This window comes from Numida meleagris, chromosome 8, assembly GCF_002078875.1.
Source record: "Numida meleagris isolate 19003 breed g44 Domestic line chromosome 8, NumMel1.0, whole genome shotgun sequence".
NCBI classification, from domain to species: Eukaryota; Metazoa; Chordata; class Aves; order Galliformes; family Numididae; genus Numida; species Numida meleagris.
In genome coordinates this window covers 7,712,845-7,731,946 of record NC_034416.1, presented here as the reverse complement: position 1 = coordinate 7,731,946, position 19,102 = coordinate 7,712,845, and the positions used below count along the sequence as shown (strand labels likewise).

Here is a 19,102-nt window from a genome sequence, read left to right as displayed (position 1 = left end):
AGGAGTTAAAAGGAGCATAGCGAAGCACAAAAAGAGCCACAAAGCATGGGGAAAAAAATGTGTGCAATAAGAGTTCAAAGAGAGCAGTGCTGTCACTTCCTTTCATATTTCATTCCTAAATTTGTGTGTTGGAATAATCACATGCAATTCAGTATGGATCCATTTCTGCCAGTCACACAAAATATCCTGTTCCTGCTCAGCTCAGTGAGTAGCATCTACAGCAACAATTTTACATGTAGAGGAAAATCGGGGCATGTGATCCCAATGCTGCTTCTTACATCAATTTTTCCAATGTGTAAATTTTTTTGACAACCTACTTATTTCTGATTTATAACTGTATAAGAATTTACTTCTACACCTACACTAAAATTAATCATGACCCATATTCTTAGAAACTAGCTTCCTTTGCTTGATAGCCATAAAAAACCACACACATCATGATAACTGCCAGCCTTTACTGCAAGTGCTGCCCCATGAGAAGCAGAAGCCCATCTGAGTGAGGTGGAATGAAGTAAGGAGAATGACAGAAGGACACAGCATCATCAGCATAGACTTATCTCCCTAACTGTTATTCTATTCCACTGGCAAGGTAAGCCATCATCGCTGACGTAATGGATAACATTTGGACTACTTAACTCCTGCTATGAGCTACAGTTCAGTACCACCACACATAAAACTGAAGTTTAACTCAATTCTCATATAGATTTTTTTTACTACAACAAAGAGCATATGAAATATTGGTTCTATTATTCAAATATGCTTAGTGGGTTTTTGAAAACACACAGACACCACTGAAATAAAGGGGAGCTACGCACTTACACACAATTACACAGAATTACTTTGAAACCTGGAATAAGTTTTGAATGGAAACTATATGTCCAAATGCTATGAGTAGCTTTAGCAATGCATACTTATATATGCCTATTGCTATAGCTTGCACATCACTATAGGCATCTTTCTTATTTGAAGGCTCCCAATTATACACAAAAAAAATCATTAAAATTTACTGGCTTTTGACACTTTGGATTATGTGTATTATTCCAAATTCCATTTCTCTATGAAGTCTATTGGGCAGGGGAGGACCTTCATGTGACCTTGACTGAATACAGGGTTCACACACTATACGCAAACCATAACTGGAGAAGTGTAGGTGAAGGCTACTGAACACAATCTTTCCAGTGAATCATAATGGCGGAAGCACCTCTCCTGATTCATTCCGAGAGCAGAGTGCAGCATTCACCACATTTCTTCTTTCTTGCCTGCATGGGAAGGTTTAATAGCTTTACCTTACCTATGTTTCAACAAAAAAGAAGCTTCTGAGAAATAAACAAGTGAAGATCTACAGCACGTTGTCTTGTAAAAGATAAATTTCATTGAGTTTAGAAGAATTACAGCACTGCAGAGACCAAGGGAATATATTCAAATGTACTGCAGGTTATGTTATAAAAGCTGGATTTAAAATTCTTCAGTGATGAAACTGTTCCTACTTAGTGAATAACAGCTGCTCTAAATTAATCTATATTGATTAAATTTCATCTTGCCTCACAAAAAATAGCATTTAATTTAGAACATCACTATAACATCTCAATTGAAACAACTGCAAGATGAAAGCAACCACACAATGTCAGCAAATATTATCACCCTCCTAAGTCACACTGAAATTAGTCTTCCAGAAACCAGAAGGTTCTCTCTCCATCTCTTCCTCTAATGACTCTTGACACACTCTGAACTATGTTTCCAAAGCAAAGCCTATTTTCAGTTTCTATCATACTAGTGACACACAGCCCACCTAGCCCACTTTTTACCCTTTCTATTTTCCAACACCCTTTTCTTCTTCATTTGGCTTTATAAAGGTTCAAAACAATACATAAGATGAGCTATGCCCATAATAAATAATGAAAGGAATTCTTCAGGTTACAACCCTAGAGCACATTGCAGGTAAATGATGGATGTTGCTGCACACCCTCTGAGCTGGGAATAGGTCTAACTTGCTTCAGAGCTTTAGCAAGGGACTTCTGAATTTGAAGGTAATTCAGCCTGACTTCCAGCACACAAGGTCTGTTTTCATCTCCTGTCTCAACTGTTAGGTAAAACACCCAGTAAAATGACCCTAAAAGTAGATATGTTTTATATTTAAGAAGTTACTTTTGTGGCAACTTTTACAAAAAGTACAGTCGAAGTGGAAATTATTTTGCTTGTACAATAATGAAAAGATAACAAGTCGTTGTTTATATGTTCCAGTATAGCTTCTATTTTTTATGGCTTTAGTAAGATTTTTTGGACATATTACATCTGTTATTTGAAAAAGGCTGCTCACCCGAGTAAAACAGACAGTGTTTGATTGTTTGTTTCCTAGGCTTTCAGTCTGGTTTTGCAGCAAGATAAGTCTCCACTGTAAAAATCTGAGATATTTTCATGAAGAACAGTATTATCCTGTTTTATAGTCACATTCATATGCTTTTGTTTACATATAACATACCACTTTGAAATTAAAACTGTTGGTTATTTCTTCTTTTGCATTCAAATGTTCAGAAGTTTTATTTTGCAGTGTCTTGGGTGTGTTGATAAATATATTCCAGGAGTTTTTTCTATCTACATAAAATGAAATAATTAAACAATTAGAATTGCAAAATTCTCCTTTTATTGCTTTGTATTTTTATTTGTTGGTATTTAGTTGTGTATAATGCTGTATATCTGACACCAAATTGTACTCAATGGCTGTTTGAAGCTTTATTAATTGCCAGCTTTTTCCTCTACTGTTTTTCTTTACTTTTTAAGAGTTCATTTATCTGAAACAATAACTCCCACTTGCTGAATTTAATATTGTTTTCTACAAACATAAAATCATGTCCCAGTTACCCTTTTTCAAAAATATACAGTGTTATTTTCCTATCATCTGCAATAAAACAGTGAGAGATAACACATAAATAACTATATTAATACTAAACACGTTCATTAAGTGCCTCATTTTCAAAATGTGTTACAGCTGGCCACTTATATTTGGCTGGAATTCAAATAATACAGGACAAGCAGAAAATACATAGCTGACTCCTGATAAGCTATTCAGATAAATGATTCCAGGGTAATCTATGGACTACTTACAGAAATGAGAAGAGGAAGACAAAGTCTTCACTCACGGAACTCAACAGCCGTGTAACCAAAACCTCATTCCTGGAGGATAAGTTGAGTATAGTAGAGTATTAAAAAATATCATGGAAAATGGTACCATTGATACAGACTTAGATGTTCAAACCATGGAAATAGTAGGATTTTTAGTGTGCACTGTGACAGAGAGTAGACCTGTATTATATAATGCCAGGCATCAGTTTTTTCTATCTGATTTTTTCTACCTAAAAGCAAGCGCTGACAAAAACATATTCACTTTTGTCCTCTTCTGTCATGCCAGTTGTTGGAGCAGTAGTGAAAAAAACTTGATGTTCCATGTTGTGGCAATTTGCAGCTTATATAACCCAGACTTAACATCTCAGTGTATTACTTTTGTTTTAAATTTAATGCATCTTTGAAATTATTTTACAGTTTGGGAGATTATGGTGGAGTAAGAATGTTTATAGAGCATACACTGCAGAAATTTTGGAAGTATTTTTTTTTTCCCCCATCAAGCCTTTGATTTTAATATTTCATTTGCTAATTTATGAATTTCTTTGCAGTTACAACATAATTAATAGTATCAATACACTTCACTGATTACTTATTTCACCTAAACCTTTTTCTAAACCCAGTCTAATTTTTTTTTTTTTCCTAGTCATCAGTGATATCAGGTTCTACGTTATTACTCCTATTCTTCAGAGCAGAGTGCCATGGCTCCTTCTGGGCCTAGTTATTAGTCAATGTGAATCAGCTATTGATTCTTCTTTGTTATTTTCCAAAAGAAATCATAGATCCGATACAGGAGTGGAGCTTAAACTCTGAACATAAACCATTAGATCATTTCTCCAGTGTAACTTTAACGCACTGTATGCTTTCATCTACTTGATGTTTCCATAGGTTTGGATTTATTTATAGCTATTTTGTGTTGAGTAATTAGTAAGTTCGGGCTCCATTTTTATTCATCTTATTCCAATTTTAATATGATTTTCTCCACTAGCATCAACAGTGTTACATCTTCATGTATCAATATTAGACCTGTATTATTAATACACAGATAAATATTGCAGGGATTATTTAATGCATTCAGGAGTTATTTCAGATTTCTACTTCTTATTTTCATTAGAGAAAAACTACTCCTAAAGTGTTTCCAACGTTTCTTTTTGCTCCTATATTGTTTTAAGGTGAAATGTCTTAATTGTGTTTGTGAGTTTATGTCAGTCATTAACACCACAGAAAAACAAAGAACTCAAAAACTCATTGCTTAATGGAATAAATTTGTATCAACATAAACAATCCATTTCATTAAAAATACTTGCTGTCAGATCAGTGGGGATACTAAAGGATCTAAATCAATTTCTTAAGAAATTCCACATAACATCCTCTTTCAAATCTTTGTACTCTACTAAATTAACAATCAAATAGCACAAAGCTGTGGGGTAAATTCCAACATAAAAATGTTTTTGTAGTGTACTGCACTATCAGTTTGCATCTTCAGGGCTATGGCATTTTGTTTTCTGATTTATTTACTGTATCTTTTTAGATATATAATACGATGTAATAAGATAACTGCAGATCAGATCTGCTGGTATAACAGATAGCTTTATCAGTGCTTTTGTACAGAAATCGTACCCTAAAAATAACACCACATAAACAGACTTTTAATCTCTTCTTGTAATGTTCGTATACACTTATCTTTCTTTTCTTTTATATTCCTAATTAGTTACAGTTATCTTATATTGAGTAAATAGACAAGTGATAATCATAAGAACTCACAGTCTGATGCTAATCTAATATTTGTCAGTTTTTCACAAGGTTACATTATTGTCTTTTCCCAGCATTAATTCAGAAGACCCAAATAAGGATCTTAATGCTTTATCTACATTAGTTGCTCTACTCACACTTGCAAAATTTGCAGGTATTTCTTTGAACCAGGCAGATGTTAAATCACCTTCTCTGTTTAAGAACATCTTTGTTGTGGTCTTTGTTTTCAACATTAATTATGTTGATGATAATTAATGAGCTTCCAGTGTAATCAGGAGAAGGTCCCCTCTGCAACGTCTATTCCAGCAAATTATCCAGTGCCAGGAAGTGTTGTGTAGCCCTGAGGCCAAACAGCATAGGCTGTTAATGAAAGTCTTTCCCCCTACCTCTCCTAGCTGCATGACAAAATGTCATTGGTCATCGTCATTGGTCATATTGGGCACGGCCTCTGGCCTGTGCAAATCCCCCAAATTATATACAGAAATTTGTTTGGAGAGTGCTATTTGGTACAGGTCAGGGTAAAGCATGCCATCAGTTCAAGGGTAAGATTAACAATTTCTGTTAATGTGCACAGATGCATGCTAGTTTATCAGAAAGGATTCAAACCAAAACTTTGGGTGCAAAAAAATTCTGTGGGGGGTATTTCAAGATACCTGAAAGAGTCGCTAATCCATAGAAACGAAACTACATGGAATTCATTCTAACCCAGCTCCAAGGATCAAACAATTACTCGTATTTTCCAGAAAATCAGAAGAATCTTTTTTTTCCCCCTCATGTCCTCATCCCCACACATATTCCAGTACAGATGACTGTGCAGCTAATCAGTCTTTGACCCCTTCTGAAGAACCTTGTATGGAGTAAGGACCTGTCAAAAACTGATTTAAAATCATTTTTTTCTCCCCAGGGAACCTTGCTCACTAAGTCTCTTAGAGGATATTAATCAGTTTCATGGTCTGTAAAGGTCCAGCCTTGTTATCTATTGATTTTGCACTAACCAGGTGTTCTTTAAGGCCTACGTCACATCCTTTTTTGTTAGAAGAAGAGGCAAAGGAGAGCAATAAGATAATCACACAGCTCTGCTGCTGAGGTCTGTTTATACCCATCAAATTTCATCCTGTGATTGAGCCTTCCAACTCTGCATTTTTTGACTATACCCTTTTTGACACTGCACAGTTCTGTCTTCTCCTGTCTGCAAAATTAAAATCTTCTCTTTGGCTTAAAAGAAAAAAAGTTTCCATTTTCCTCTCACCTGCACTGATTTAGCATGTCATGAGGGTTATTTTTTCTCACATTTGGAGAAAGGCTGAATGACCAAAGATGAAGCAAAAGCCATTAATTCTTAAAGGCCATTCACCTTCTGGCAATTCTGCTCCTCTTTACTCCTCTCTGACCTCACTTCTGTGCTGCTCCCTCTCTTGCTTTTTCATCGCTCTTCCTGTTCACTGGTGGTTTTTTTTGTTTGTTTGTTTTTTAATTAAAATGATTCATACAAAAGTTTTGGCTCCTGCATAATGCGAAACTATATTTTGTGCAGAATAAAATGGTAGAAATTATATTAAGTAACAGAGCCCTTTAACTGTGTACAGGAAATTGAATTTTGTATCAGTGCTGTTGTGGAAAGGAAGTCAGCAGCCTGAAGCCTGACACCTACATAAGCATGACTCATCAGTCTCTCTTTCAGAGACATTTGATTTTGTCTCCAGCAAGACCACAGCTTAGCTCCATTACCCACAGCAAGTCCAGCACTGCCCACTAAATGTGCCAAGTGCAATACAGTTTACACAGAGGGCTGGTTGTCCGGACTATGACTAAATAGGTTCTGACGTGGGACAAAGGCTGGCAGTGCACTGGCCCATACAAGCCATCTGTGTTCTGTACTGTGCATCCCCAACAACAATTATGCTAGTGTAACAGTGCCACTGATTAGCCTCAGACTCTCATTTAAGCTAAGTCAGAATGACGTACTTGTGCTTTTCCTGTTCTCCTTGCCATTGGCCTGTCTCTATTAGCATTAACTGGGAATTGCCAATAACTTACTTTATGCTTTCTGAGATGAAAAGTATTCCAAAATCTCTTTCTGCATGCTCTATCAGGCAATTAAAACACCTGTTTAGACATAGAAGTTAGTTTTTATTCTCAAGCAAAATGTAATACTCAAGACATATAATAAAGGAAATTAGATTTATTTTTTTTTAATAGAATTCCATTTAACAATATCCTCTAATCATTTAATACCAGGCATTTCAAGGGTGCTAACTGATAGGTAGATTTATTTTAATATCCAGTAATGATTAATGATCAGTGATGTACACTACTGCCAATTTAAAATAATGTTATTAACATTATATCGACACTTCGAACCAATAACTCCTTATAAGTATTTAGCTCCATACACACTTCCAAGAACTTTTTAGATGTTAAGTAATTTTTTGCAATATGAAAAGCACAAAAAACTTAGCAAAATTTTTAATACTTCTTAAACCTCTTCATTACCTATTGGCTACTATGAGCTTACAAATTCAGACTTTTTACAAGCTGCGATATTCAACTCAAGACATCCTATATCTGATAGGTAGTGAACATGTAAAGCTACCATAACTAAAAATACCTCATTTGTTCAACATGCCAAGGGAAAAAGAAGATTTAGAAAACCATTATCTAATTGTTACTGTTTAATTATTAAAATTACTTTATTAAGACTTTTTTCCCCTGGCAATAAAATACATTGAAACACTGATACCTTCATTGCTTACGACCATATTAGTTTTCAATAAAACACTTGGCATTTTTTCTGCTATTAAAGAGTGAATTCTGAAACAAGAGGGACTATTAATTACTCATTCATTTTATATCAAAACATGCATTTAACACAATTTTTTTGTGTGTGGAAAAGCAAAAACTGGCAGACAAATAACTCATAAATGACACTAATGAGAAATGGGAGATGGAGTGGAAAGGCTTTAAATGTGTCCCATTATTTAGCAGGATAATTAAGAGCACAGCTCTAGCATGGCATTTTATTACAGAAATAGGTAAGATCCCATCTTATTGCAAACAGGTGTTGTAATGAAGCAAAGCAAGATCATTTTTATGAGGCTCTTCTGGTCCAAAGAAGATTGCAAATTTATTTTAAGCTACTTTAATTTAGAAGTAAGTACACAGATCTCGGGAAACAACAGGGACAGTAAAATATGATATGTAAAACCATTTCCAAGGCTGTTGATTGAAGTTCTCCCCAGAGAAAAAGAAAACATGTTTTCTTTCACACCTTATAAATATTGTTTGATTTCTCACAAACAATGTTTGTTTTAAGCAACTGTTATCAAATGAAACTCATTATATGCAAAAGACATTACAGCCTTAATGTAAATGAACCTCCATGACAGATTCTTTAAAAGAAAAATAAGGTTTCTGATATTTCAATTCATCATGAAGCTTTAATCCTCCATAAATATTGCCACTAAACTTTTGCTACTTATCTCTCAGAATTTTATTGTTTTGTCATTAACATTTACTGTCAAGTGCTGCAAAATACAAGTAACCCTACACTGTGATTGACAGAAGATCTGGAGCTAAACTGAGCAATGCAATATTTACAATGGTGTAATTGTAGGAAACACCTAGGCTAACGTTTGCTGTTTGGAAATTTCCATAGCATATACAACACGTAGAGGGGAGAAAACTGTAATATTTGATTACCTTGACCACAAGCTCTTTTAGATATCACTGTAAAAAAACTTATAGTGAAACTGTGGGGCTGCTTTTTTGGAGTGCAGGTCTTTTTGGTTTAAGATACTTCAGGTTAAAAATATGTCAATATACTAAGAAAAATTGTAACTTCTGTCTTTCAAATACAATACCTGGGAGAAAGTAATCCATGAAAATGACAGAATACACTGGTAATCCTTGTCAAGTTCATATAGAACAGTTTGAGAAGCACTCGTGCTGATACTGAAAAAGCTACTATCTGTACTGTGGGACAGCATGACTTGTATCATAAAGGTCAAACTTTCAGAAATGTCTGTAAAATGTGGAGAAACACTATATACTGTGGAAATCTAACAGCTAGAGGCAGATTTTGACTGTATTACTATCTATTGTTTTAGGTGAGGCAAACACATGCACGCAAAACCACAACCAGAAAGATGGCTTTTTCAAAAGGTTACACAGCTGAAAACACATGAATAGAAGAAACCACATGAGACAGGCCAAGAAGTAGATTACATAGACTTTCACTGCAGCACTGACCTGGTAGTGGACACATTGAGCCACAGAATGGGATGTGTTGTTCTCTTGGCTCAGCACCCATATGATCTTGGCATGAGGACAGCAGATTGTGGTTTCCGCAGTGTGGTACCAAGCCTTTCCTGGAATAATAATACTGGTGAGATTGTGCATTACACTTCTGAAATCTGGATATTTTGTGTAAATGCATTGCCTAAGAGCTTCAGTTATCTGCAGATACAACTCTGAAATTTATTTTCTGAATAAGACAGAAAACCATTGACCAAATACTTCTAGGGAGACTGGAGCGCAGCAGAATGCTTCTGAAAGTAGAGAAAGTAATTTTGTTCTAATTTTGAACAAATATTAATATAACAATACGATAGGGCCTATTTGCGCACTTACTGGAAGCTTTCAGATGTGCAAGCTACAGTGTTTACAAATCATTTTAAGAAAGCAGCACCTGTATATATTACCAGGGTTTTTTGTTTATTTTCTCATTTTCACCATTCTTATTTTCTAGGGTCAATAACTATTGATGGACAAAATAAGAATGGCTGTATAGAGTAGTAAGAGCAGCTAATAACTATAGAAATGGCTGGAATATCATCAAACCCCAGAAAACTTTCTGAACCTGAGAAACACAAATTCAGAAGCTCATGATAGTTTCCTCTTTTTCTATTTCACTTTATTCACTGGAGTTTGAGATTCGTTACACTAAAAATCTAAGGAAGTGAGGTGTTGAGATGAAAAAAGGAGGGAGATACAGAACGAAAGGACTGTGGAAATTGGAATTTAAAGCATAACTAATATAATTTGGCTGATTTTGCTGCAAACCTACTGGAAAGAAAAAAAGAGTAAAGTTCTGCAATATTTAAGAAACAGCTTCCTGCAATGGTCCTGATTTTCTACCAACCTGATAACACTTGAAAGAGCTTGAAATTAATTGTCTAAGGTGATTAGACAAGAAGTGATGATGCATGGTATGTGATAACCTGCAACTTCTTTTACTTCTTACAATTAGGGGAATCTGCAACTACTAAAAAGGAAGCAGAGATGGAGGGGAAAAAAAACTCCAGTGGATGCACTGCATTGAACACTTGCCTCGTCACCATGCATTTCGAACAAATACTATGGTGGCATTTTTGGCCATTTTATCTTTTGCCGTCTGTGATTTTTTGTCTCTGATAGCCAGTTTTTACTAAAGCTTTACATGAAACACAGCAGCCATTTGAATATTTCAGATTTTGAGTGCACATTGCCCTAAATTGGGATGAAAAGTATCAATGATTTTAAGTAAGAAGTACTGTTTCAGTAATTTTCAGCTTGTTTTACATTTTAAGCCTCTTTTCCAGACTTAACTTCTTAAAGTCATTTCAGCATAATAACAGATGTTAGTCTCGGAAGAACTGTAGCAGAGTTTTTAAAACTTACTTCATTTTCTCCACAAACCTTTTGTTGCGGGCAGCCAGGTGCTAGCATCAGCAGGGCTGCAGGACGGGTTCTGTGAGGAGAAGGGCCTGGCCTACCACAGCTGGTTCCACAGCTAAGCCCATCAGAAGAATCGCTGGTGCCGCTGTGCGAATGTTCCAGAAAGGGCAAAACACTGGAGAGCAGTGCAAAGTAAAGGAAAAGCAAAAACAACTCTGCTAACACTGAGGCCAGAAAAAAATGCTGAGGGAAGGAGGAGGGCACTGAGTGCTAAGAGCAGAGGCGGCCTGGTGGCCCACAGAGCCTGTTTTGCTTACAATGGGAATAGGTAAGTAATCTCCCTACATTTACCTTGGCCTATCAGCTTTTATTTTTGTTTTCTCCCACTGACTTGGTGAGGAGGGGAACAGAGAGCAATGTGGTCAGCTGGCCAAGGTCAACACACCACACCTTTCTTTTCTGCCTCCTGACAAACTGTAACATCTTGATACATTCACTTCTCCTTTTAAAGCCACAACCTTGTATTTCAGTTAGCAGTTCCCCATGAGCCTTGTTTTCAGCTCTTCAGTGCAGACCCTAACGCTGTGAGGACAATCTTTTACCTGTTGGAGCTGAGAGAAAAATCAGGATCAAAAGCCTCAGTTCTGCTTTGTAACTCATTAAACATGTAGGTCGTTCCGAAAGCAACACATCTGATTTATTTCTATGGAAGCTACAACAGATACATTATTATACGCACTAGGAATCTAGGATCCTCTTCCACTTAAGAGCTTGAAATGATAATGACTGAGAAGAAATTTCTCTTTGTTTGCAGTTAATGATTTGGTTCACACTTTACTGCACACTCTTGCTATCCATTAAACCTGCTGTGAGCCATAAAGTATAAAATTTTGTCTGTGGAGATTAAAATAGTCTAAAATTTTAAAGTTATTAAATTACTTCATGTTTTGTGCGGTCATTTATTCTTAAAATAATAGTTAGCAGTAATGACTTTTTACTAATAAACATATAATTATGGCAAAAAGTATCCTAATTAGCTTTGGTAGTACAGTAAATTTGCTGGAAGCTATTAACCATTTAAAGCTTCAGATGGATACTGAACTGACTGGCAGTTTCTGCCATCCATCCTTTCTTGTGAAGTGTGCTGAGTTAAAAATAAAAGTGTACTGAGTTTTTTAATCTTTGTATAGGGAACAGAGAGTATTAGAGTTCGGAATTAGTAAAATATATGTAAATTACTTGAGTTGCTTATGTAAATTGCACATAACTTTTTTTAACTGTTAAAATATTTAACATTCATTTACTTATTGCTGGTTTGCATTATATAAGACTTTTCCATAATACTGTCAAAAGATATTAAGTAGCAATTGATGTCATGATAGTTGTAACTCAAAATACCAAAATGTTTGAAAAAGGTATTACAGTAGAAATCTACACATTACATACAAGTGACATAAGGATAAAAACATTCATGGTTCTCTTATTCTGCTGTATATATTACTTAACTATTTTTTAAAATAAAAAAATACATACACAGAATCTCCAGGAAATCAAATGGCCAAAACTGACTCCTACCAGCTGCTCACAGTTACTTAAGGCCCTATCCATTAGCAGGCTTCTCTCAGCTGTGGCTCATTTTAAACTTCTTTTTCTCCACATACTCCTTCCATATCAATGACATAATTCTAGCTGATTTATGCACTGAGGTGACACACTTCATCAGGTTAGATTAATTCACTAACTCCTGCATGCTATTATAGGCAGTTTCTGGCTCTGTGCTTATGGAGATAGTTGGACAGCTAAGGTTAGCAACTGACATGACAAAGATTAATTTTTTTTTGTACTTAAACACACATTTCATTCAACGGTCACATGTAATGAAAGAGCATATAGGTCCAGTCATAAAATCGCAGGTCTTAGACTTACATAACAAAAACAGAATATTTTCAGTAGAATTTTAATGAGAGTTTAAAGTTCTAGCCTTTATCAGTAGGAACGGATAAGGAGAGAAGAAATGTTTTCTTTTGTTATCTCTGACATTTACAACTACAAAGAAATCATACAGTTCTCAGGAATCTCTGGGTTAGTAAGCTTGTATTTGTATTATACTATGTAGTATATACATCTAGAGTTTTTGTGTTTTCTCCAAATTGCTAGGGGTGGTAAGGGATTTACTTGGAATCACTGTTTTTCTCTATATAGAATTGACAGCACTTCTTGCCTTCTAACTCTTGATCAACAAGGAAGGTTTCAGTATTTCCCCTTTCAATCATCTATTACAAACAGAATATGAGCAAGTAATCTTTGTAATAGTTACTAGTCAGACCAGAATCTTTTACTCCTCTGCATGCTGTTGCTTTTTTTTTTTTTCCCCTTGGCCATCACATAGCACCTCAGAGTATGCATCTCATTACAGATTTTACTATATTTCACAGAAACTAGGGCTCAAAAGAAAGCTAACAGGCTGAATAGAATCACTCTGTGTGATGAGGAACTGAGAAAGATTTGGGTGAATTTCACCACTGAACTAAAAGCAACTGAAGAATTTTTAAGAAGAAAGTACAGCTAAAATTATTTTTAAACACTGCATATTTTTTGTTTGCTTGCTTTTGTCATTTGAGTAAGATAGAGTGTTTTGGAAGATGGGGTTTTCTATGATCTCCTGCTGGGAATAGTCTCATGCAAAGCTGCCTAGTGCTTTGTGAAGTATATAAATAGGGTGACAAGTTACAGCTAAATTTAAGAGAGAAGATGTCAACTTAAGCTTAATGCTTTAAATCTTGTTACTTACAAGACTCTTATGTGATACATCTACAGCTGAGATCAATGGAAATTGAAGTTCCTTCATTACAGAAGAGAAATTGCTGTTGGTATATCATTTTTCATTAAAATCTGGAGTGTGTATCCTTCCCAACTGTTTTGCCAGAAAATTTATGATGCTCCAGTTGAGCTATGATTATTGTTATTTTTTATACACAAGGACTTGTGCTGAGAATAAAAAAGAGAAATTAATGCACTCCTATAACTGTTTTTCCATATCTCTATCCATATCCAGTATATAATAGTTAACAATTGCTTAAAGCAAAAAAAATATAAAGAGACAATTTTAGGTTATTGTTAAAATGTAGATAATTCAACCTGAACTCTTTCATTATGTACATATGATGGAAACTCAATGTACAAGGAAGTTACATTGTAAATAGATTTTTAATAGACAAGCCCATGTAAATAGAATTTCTACAGCACTAAAGTCTAATTGCTTCTCCCATTTCAAACAATCTCATAGATATCAACTATATTTTTACATGTGATAAAGAACAGGATTGTAAGTAAGCCTGGCACTCTGCATACAAATATTTTTATACATAAAAGTCTACGAGCATAAAGCATTTATTACATGACAGCACAAGATTCTTTTCAGCATTTGCTAAATGAATTTTCTCACCTTCTCTGTTCCTAAAATAAACTGCTCTTCACACCTACTACACACTTTTCACTTTTTTTAAATAGTTTCACACACTGCCTATGCTTACTGTCTTTATTTGCTAGCCTGTATGTCCTTTTCTCACTGGTCCAGCCACTGAGATGACTGCTGATTCATCTGACAAAACCCTACTCTTCTTTTACTGCTACTTCTCCAAGTAGGATGCACTACTAACCTTTGTTGTTTGTAATTCCCCATTTAATTCATTTTGTTTCCAACATTTCTTGCCACTAGAACTCTGAACCCACATAATTTGCATGTTCATATTACCATAAATGCCTAACAGCTCCAACCTGCTTACCTTGCACTTTCTCTATATTTACTCTTATCTGCCGTATCTCATTAACAGCACAGACCACAAGAATTCAGCAATAAAAAGAGATTGTTCATAGGAAGAAGCTATAATAATGGCACTTTGTATTTGATTAACACAGATCTTTTCAAGATGTCAAAGTAATATTTACCCGTAAACTTCTGATTCCTTAAGTTGCTTCAGTATGACTGAACTCTGATCCTTATTGTGCCAATTTGTCTACATTTCTCTGTATTATGGGTCTGATTACTGCAGACATAACGTTTGATGCTGAGGAAACAGAGTTCAGGAGACATTACTCTGCTGCAAGCTTAGATATTGGGAAGTATTACCCCTCCCCCTATATAACAACTGTATACCACACTATTTATCAACTCACCAACATTAGGATAAATATTGAAATCAAGTCCAACTCGCATTTATTGTTGTTTTCGTTGTTACAGATACAAGATCTTTACAACTGGCTTGCAGATAGCTACTAGCTATATAGGATCATTATCTTCTATGTTTCCCTTATAGTATTCAGCTATTTTTATATTTTTATGTGGCACACAGAGTGACTTTTAACTGGGTCTCTAGCAATTAAGTACTAGATAGATATGTGTAATATCCTCAGCTTGTGTGAAGTTTTAGCTAAAAATAATAATAATAATAAAAAGTAGTAAAATAATGATAAGTCAGGAAGTAGACAATGAAGTACAAAAAGAAGACAAAAGGAAGTAAAAACTTCCTTAGCCAAATTTTCCTGCTAAAGATGATATAAAATATAACTAAACTCTGAAAGGATTTCACCTATGGCTTGGCCCAGTTTCTAGATGAGTGCTGTGAAAAAGGAGTATTTAAACCAGCCTATCTAAAACCTATTTCTCTTAAACTACTTTACATCATTTAATCAAACAATATCTAAAATTTCCTCTAGGTAACAGAAGAGTTTCACAATTGTTCATCATCATCTTCACTCTATCCATTTTTTAATTGCTAGGAAAAGGTTCAGAAGACAAATTATTATATTAAAAAGTTTTAGCAATTACTGAAATATTCTTCAGAACTTTTCCCTCCTTTCTTTGGTGCAGACCCCTACAAAATGTTGTGATTATATTCAATTATGGATAAACGAGCTATTTTTAACCTTTTCTTTCCTTTTATGTAAGATTCTCAAATCATTAGACATGCGGAATATGGAACCGCTCTTTGTACAGAAAATGTATATTTGTACTTGTCCTTAAGTACCAGTTCTCCAGTGTTTCTATGAGATTTTGAAGTACAGGGGAAAGAATCCAGCAAAAAAACCTTTGCACAATACTTCAGACCTGGCATCATGGCATAATAATATCTTGCTCCCTGTTTCCTAGGATTTCATTTACGTTTCTTTAGTCTACATGGCATGGTAAGTATAAAAATACTCTTTCACATATATGTAAATTTTAAATAGCTTTTTCCTCACTTGGCATTTATCAACATTAAATTTCAGCTATCACTTTCTTTGTCAGTTGTTTTATTTAAATGTCTTGATTAAAATTTCTCCTTCAGCCAATGGAAGGTCTACATGTCATTGACTACACATCACTGACAGATTTCAGTAGTCAGTAATTTTGCAAATTACTTTTAGATGCAACATAAAATAAAAATTTTGTATTTAAGAAAGCATAATATGTTTATTCTTCAACCATTTGTGTGTTTAATATCCACTAACTCAGTAGCATAAAGTTCTGCAGCTCTTCACCATTAGTCTTAACATTCATAGTATCATCAAAAATCTTTTCTCAATGTTTACATTTTTTTTACAAGTGACTATTAGAGTATGGGTCCAATACAGGCCCTCCCCATGGAATCTTATGGTCACTTCCTCCACAAAGAATACTGAAAATTTACCACTTACCTTCAGAGTGTTTTCTCTCCATGGTAAAAGAAAATAATAGTAATAATTTCTACTATCATCCAGCAGCTGAGCTTCTTTAGAAACATTTGCTTATTGAGTAACTTTCAGAAATCCAAGCAAAGTAATTCAGTGGCATCTCCCTTTCCTGTAAGCAGAACCTAGACATTTGCAATTGCATTAAAAATACTTTACCAATTTTTTATTTAGTTTGTCCAAAACCAGATGTCACTAAATGTAGTGACAAACTTCATCATCACGAGGCCTCTAAAAAAATTAGAGATGTTCAATAAGTAAATAAACAAATCCAGTATTTAATTTTATTTATTTATTTTTGTCTTACATCACACGTGCTTTATGAGCAAAAAGAAGGGAAATTATTTTCTTCATTGCTTTTTTGTGGGATATTTCTGATCTTTTTGTTTATATATAAACATTTGTTTTGAAATTTCTTTTCGCTTTGATTCTCCAGTTTAGCAAAATATCCGTCAATGCATTTCCTTCAACAAAAATGAAAGACCTGATATTTCAAACTTGGTTATTTAGAAGTGTAAACTTTTTTTGTGGTAAAAATATTACCCTGAATTTCAAAGGGAATAATCTATTCATGTCTGAACAACACAAAATGTTGAAGCCAAACTGAATTTTTCAAACAATTTCTGAGTTTTAATATTCATCTTATTAAATCTCATTTTCAATTTCAATAAATCTATTTTTTATAATTAAAAGCCACAGCATTAATGGAAACTAATTTGAATTTCTAAAAATAACTGTTTCCATGAAATGACTATCAATCAATCAATCCCTTTGAGATAAGAGTCCTATTTTGTCCTGATAGCATTACTGGTTTTATGATATTCTCAGCTGAATTAGTTTGTTTCCTGCAAAAACGGACTTCCTTAAAATGCACTCATCCGTTACAGAAAAGTGTTTTAAACCAATACGTTCAGCGTATTCACATGTTCAACGTTTTTACTTGCACTGCATTTTATTCATAAGCATACATACATGAAGGCACAAACCCCCTGACAGAATGGAACCGTAATACCTAAAGTTTGAGTACAATGTTCAAATGAAAACTGGACTTTATACCTACTGTAGCAGATTACGGAATTTGCATTTCCTGTTACACATTCTTGAATGTAAGAAAGTTGCATCCATTTTACTTAGCAATCATTAATTTCCACAGAAGTACCGATAGGTCACAGCCGACCAATGGATGATGAGAGCACTGGAAGACTTAGATAAGCAATCCTCAGAATGAACTGGGCACAAAAATCTTGCAGGAGGCACTGTGTGTATTAGACAGCCACATTCTTTTGTTCAGAGAACTGAAACGAGCATTTGCCAGGGCTTCAGCTGTCTAGCTATGACTTAGGCTGTTGTTTCTAACAGCTATTGTTATGAGTATAACTTATAAATATTCCAATCCAAATAAAGATTAGGGCAAATAAAGGGAAAAAAAAAACAGAGCTCTTCCTTTCAGACTTCTTTTGGACCTGGATATCAATTACAAACTAGGAGTAAGTGGCATTGTCATCTTCATTTTACTGTTTGTGCAGAAGTAACTGACTTCAAGTTGTAGCTGTACACCAAGAGGCAGCTAAGTGCCACACCGCTCCATGTGCACTCCCTCTTCTCAGTAGGGCAGGGTTGAGGGTTGTGGGGAGAAAACAATATGGAGGAGGAAAAAAAACAACTTGCAGGATTGATATGGGAGCAGTTTAATGAAGGGGAAAAAAAAAAGCAAAGCCAGCAGCCCTCAGCGCGCAATATTCAGCCACATCTTGGGAAACAGCCTCAGTATGCATTCCTTGGGCAGACAAATCTGCAAAGTGATGGCAGAAATCAGGGAGATCTGATTATCTGCCATCTCTACAAAGCAGATGATAGAAGGTAGTTTTGCTTTTAGACTTTTACCTTCTTCAGTTCAACTTTTGGACATGCATTTTGATGATTTTAAATAAATGTTGATTGAATTTCTCATAAGTATAAAAAAAAGTTTACATAATCACAACGAAGAATAATAGGGTAAAATGAATGTTTTAAATTAATATTGGAGTCTGTGTGGTTGTTACAGTTTCTTAGTACTGGAGTTACTTGACTCCATCTTTAAGTGTATGCTAACTGCAGGTTAGTACAGACAAGTCTAGTATGTTTCAAATACACAATATTTATTCTAATCAACATCAGCAACCATACATTATTAAAGAGTTCCAGAATTAAACTGATCTAATTTCCTTAAAGCATCTTTTCCAAACAAAATATGGCTAAAATGAATATTTGGCTTTGGGCTTTACATTTGGAAGACTGCCAGATTTAGTAAAAAAGATTGCAAAATTTTCCATTTCATTTCCTTACATCTAAAGAGCATTTAAGGCCAGCTTCAAAATCAGGCATGCGATTTTGAGGGGCAGTAATTTACTTTTATTTTTAATTATGCTAAATAAAGGGCATACCTATTATTTAGGATTTCATGTAGTCTTTAGGGTTAATAAATACCGTAATTACAAGACAGTTTTGCTGAGGGCATAGTTGACTGAGAACAGATATGTTTGGTGTGAAAAAAAAGTTGTGACTTTGTGACATGTAATCATTCAAATGGAATAAAAACCAGAGCAACTCATCCCAAGTGAGAACAACACTTCAAGCCTTACTACTAACTAGGTGCCACAAAAGTACAAAACCACAAGAGGCCATCTTCAAGATCACACCCTAAGTGCCTTCGAATCTCTGGAAAGACTGAGGGAATCAAGCCTCTAATGTATAATGATTGATACTTGTAAAGAAAGACTCTCTTCTTGCTGAGAAATTTTCATTTGATTTGGAGCAAATTTATCTCCTGTTACTCAGAGGTCAAATGCTTCATTATATTCCTAATTTCTCCCTTGATCCTGAAAAGCTT

General features: G+C 34.8%; 2 long non-coding RNA genes across 3 annotated transcripts in view; one reads left to right on the top strand and one right to left on the bottom strand.

The window, feature by feature from the left end:
• LOC110403048 overlaps positions 1 to 11,027 on the bottom strand; it is a 184,687-nt gene extending 173,660 nt beyond the window's left edge. For both annotated transcript variants that reach the window (XR_002441464.1, XR_002441465.1), the window contains exons 1-2: positions 10,546 to 11,027; positions 9,118 to 9,236 (exon numbers count right to left, since the gene is read on the bottom strand). This is a non-coding gene — a long non-coding RNA (uncharacterized LOC110403048). The remainder of the gene's footprint in view (positions 1 to 9,117; positions 9,237 to 10,545) is intronic.
• Positions 10,773 to 19,102, top strand: part of LOC110403051 — a 61,357-nt gene continuing 53,027 nt past the window's right edge. Inside the window, exon 1 of the long non-coding RNA XR_002441473.1 lies at positions 10,773 to 10,852. This is a non-coding gene — a long non-coding RNA (uncharacterized LOC110403051). The remainder of the gene's footprint in view (positions 10,853 to 19,102) is intronic.